Source organism: Salvelinus sp. IW2-2015, linkage group LG17 (genome assembly GCF_002910315.2).
Source record: "Salvelinus sp. IW2-2015 linkage group LG17, ASM291031v2, whole genome shotgun sequence".
NCBI classification, from domain to species: Eukaryota; Metazoa; Chordata; class Actinopteri; order Salmoniformes; family Salmonidae; genus Salvelinus; species Salvelinus sp. IW2-2015.
The window spans coordinates 24,541,876-24,545,911 of record NC_036857.1 but is presented as its reverse complement, the minus strand read 5'-3'; positions in this window follow the sequence as shown (position 1 = coordinate 24,545,911).

The following is a 4,036-nucleotide window of genomic DNA, read 5'->3' as shown; positions in this document are numbered from 1 at the left end:
TATGAATTTTCAAACACAGTAATATCCTATCAAATTCAATATGCACGTAATATCCTATGAATTTTAACAGCAGTAATATCCTATTGAATTTATAACACAGTAATATCCTATGAATTTACAACACAGTAATATCCTTCAATGTCATATACACAGTATATCCTTATGAATTTATAACACAGTTATATCCTATGAATTTCATCAAGTATATCATATGATTACAACACGTATATTATCAAATTCATAACACAGTAATATCCTATTAATTTACAACACAGTAATATCCTATGATTTACAAAAGTAAAAATTAAATCCCTATCAAATTCATAACGTAATAATCCTATGAATTTATAACAGAGTAATATCATATGAATTCATAACACAGTAATATCTATGATTTACAACACAGTAATATCTATCAAATTCATAAACAGTAATAATCTAGTAATTTACAACACAGTAATTCTATGTAATTTAAAAGGTAATTATCCTGTTCATTCATAACACAGTGATATCCTATTAATTTATAACACAGTATATCCTATGATATTTACAACACAGTAATATCTCTGATGAGTTTATAACAGGTAATATCCTATGAATTTACAACACAGTAGATATCCTATGAGTTTATAAAAGTATATCCTCATGAATTATGAACACAGTAAATATCCTATTCAAATCATAAACGTAATATCCTATGATTTGTAACACAGTATATCTATGAGTTTTACAACAGTAATATCTATTGAATTTACAACACGTAACATCCTATCAATTCAATAACACAGTAATATCCTATGAATTTACCGTAATTCATGCTCAGTAATTGATTCCCATATAGAATTCAACAGAGTAACATCGCTACTCAATTCATACACAGTAATATGCTGATAATTTACAACACAGTAATATTACTCTAGTGAATTTTCGAAGTAATCCAGTCAATATATTACAACACAGTATATCTATGAATTTAACTAACACAGTATTATCATATTGATCATAACACAGTAATATCCTATGAATTTATTAACCAGTATAAGTCCACTATGAATGTATAAAAGTAATATCCTTGAATTTAACAGCACCAGTAATATCTATCAGATTATAACCACAGTAATCTTTATGAATTCATACAACACAGTAATATCCTATGTAATTTATACACAGTAAATATTCTAATGATTCATAACAGCACAGTAATATCCTATTTCGAAACATATGTAGTCAAAAATAACAGTAATGTCTGATGATTCAAGAGTACTATCTGCAAATTAGCCATGTAATTCTATGAATTCATGAACACGTAATATCTCTATGCAGTCTTGACACAGTATCAGAATATCATAACAAGTATATCCTTAGTCAATTCATAGCACAGTATACTCTATGATTTCATACGAATAAAGGTGAATATCGCTTGAATTCTACAACACAGTAATTTCTTGACAATGTCATGACACAGTATATATCCTATTGGAATTTACGTAAACTACAACACTAATTATCCTATCGAATTATAACACAGTCAGATATCCTATATTCAACTATTTCATGAATTAATCACAGATCCTAAATCATGCTGCCTTTGCACGTCTATTCGCAGGACGTGTAAAGTCTGATATATCTACATTGTAAATGGTCACGTTTAGTATTTCAATCAGAGATGTTGTAAGGAGCAGTGGTTCTCAACATGACTGTGTCATTCCTGAAGTTGTGGTAGGCTAGGACTACCTGGTTTGATATCAAAGCAGTTAGTGTCATGTTGGTTTTGGTTGCAAAGGCTTCGAATGTGGTCCTCAATAGAAGAGATGCGACAAGACTGTGCGTGTGCATGTGCGTGTGCGTGTGCGTGTGCGTGTGGCTGTGGCGCGTGTGCGCGTGTGCCGTGTGTGCGTTGTGTCGTGTGTGTGTGTGTGTGTGTGTGTGTGTGTGGTGTGTGTGTGTGTGTGTGTTGTGTTGTGTAGGAGCCGTAGCTGCTTCTGAGAGGGAACAGATGCCAGCAGGGCAGAGAGGACAAACTCCCCAGAACCTCTTCTAGAATGTAAGTGACTTGATATATTTGTCAGGTAATAAAACTATGTAGTCACTGGTGAGATTGAATATATGAGTTTATGGTATTGGTGCTGGAGAGATGATAAACTGTAAAGCAGTGGAGTGACCTTTAACATCTTATTAGAATGTATAACATCGTTCTCATGAACTGAGTGAAATGAGTGAAATGAGTGTAGACAGTGAAGAGACCACAGCATGTGGTGTGGTGTAGGGGAACAGAACAGTGTAGTGACACAGCATGTCGTGGTTGTGTAGGGTAACAGAGCAGTGAAGTGACCACAGCAGATGTGGTGGTGGTGTAGGGGAACAGACAGTGTAGTGACCACAGCTGTGGTGGTGTGGGTAAAGAGAGTGAAGTGACCCAGCATGTGATGGTGGTGTGGGGAACAAACAGTGTGGTGACTGTTTCCTGTGTAGGTTGACCGTTGGAGAGAAGCTACCATCGGAGAGGTCCCCGGGGAGGTGACTAGGAACTGGTCATCAAGGTAAGACTGTGCTTTAGAAGGGTCAATGTATTGTGTAACTAACCACTTGTGTAATGAATATATTGTATATTATTCATGGTCTTCGTTTTATATCAGTAGTTCAGTATGTCTATTTTCCTTATATCTACTTTTGTTATTTTTAGTGTGTGTGCAAATTGAAGATGTATTTTGGAATACGGAGGAGGAAGAGAGAGATAGAAGCAGGTGAGATTGAATCGGTAGAAGATGGTGGGAAGGAGATGGTTTGTCGAAGAATGACTGGTAGAAAGTGTAGCAGAGGGAGCTGAACACCGGATCGAGGTCTGGAGGAGAATTATCAGAGGTGTAGGAGTGGTGAAGTCCTCAGAGCCCATGGATTGCACCGATGGTCAGGATAAAGATGAGTCTGTGACAGCAGGAGTGCATTTTTGGAGAAAGTGGACCTGCAGACAGGGTGCGGTGAGTGGAGAAACAGGAGAGTGAAGTTATGTATACGAGGTCCTGGATGAGTGGTGGAGGAAAGCAGGAAGAGTGTAAGTTATGTTTAGAGGGTCCTGGATGGAGTGAGTGGAGAAAGGAGAGGTGAAGTTATGTATAGAGGTCCTGGATGGCGGAGTGGAGAACAGGAGGAGTTATGTATAGAGGTCTGATGGAGTGAGTGGAGAAAAGAGAGTGAAGTTATGTATAGAGGTCTGGATGGAGTGAGTGGGAGAAACAGGAGAGTGCAGTTATGTAATAGAGGTCTGGATGGAGTGGTGGAGAAACAGGAGAGTGAAGTTATGTATAGAGTCTGCATGGAGTGAGTGGAGAAACGGAGAGTGAAGTTATGTATGAGGTCCTGGATGGAGTGAGTGGAGAACAGGAGAGTGAAGTTATGTATTAGAGGTCTGGAATGGAGTTGGAGTGGAGAAAAGGAGAGTGAAGTTATTGTATGAGGTCCTGGATGGAGTGAGTGGAGAAACAGGAGAGTGGAAGTTTATGTATAGAGGTCCTGGATGGGTGAGTGGAGAAACAGGAGAGTGAAGTTATGTTATAGAGGTCTTTGGATGGAGTGAGTGGAGAAACAGGAAGAGTGAGTTATGTATAGGGTCCTGGATGGAGTAGTGGAGAAACAGGAGAGTGAGTTATGGTATAGAGGTCTGCATGGATGAGTGGAGAAACAGGAAGTGAAGTTATGTATATGAGGTCTGGATGGAGTGAGTGGAGAACTGGAGAGTGGAAGTTTGTATAGAGGTCCTTGGATGGAGTGAGTGGAGAAAGGAGAGTGAAGTTGGGGATACTTTGAGATATTGATGCTTAATGTGTTTGAACCTTACGTTGTTACAGGTGGTCCACGTCATGGGCATGTGGGAGGTTCTAGTGTGCGGTGTCAAGTCATGGGTCTATGTTGGGAGGTTTCCTAGGTGTGAGGGGTGTAAGCTCATTTTGCCATGTGGGAGGATTCTAGGTGGAGGGTGTCACGCTCATTGGGCATGTGGGGGGTTCCTTAGGTGTGAGGGTGTACGCTCATTTGGGTA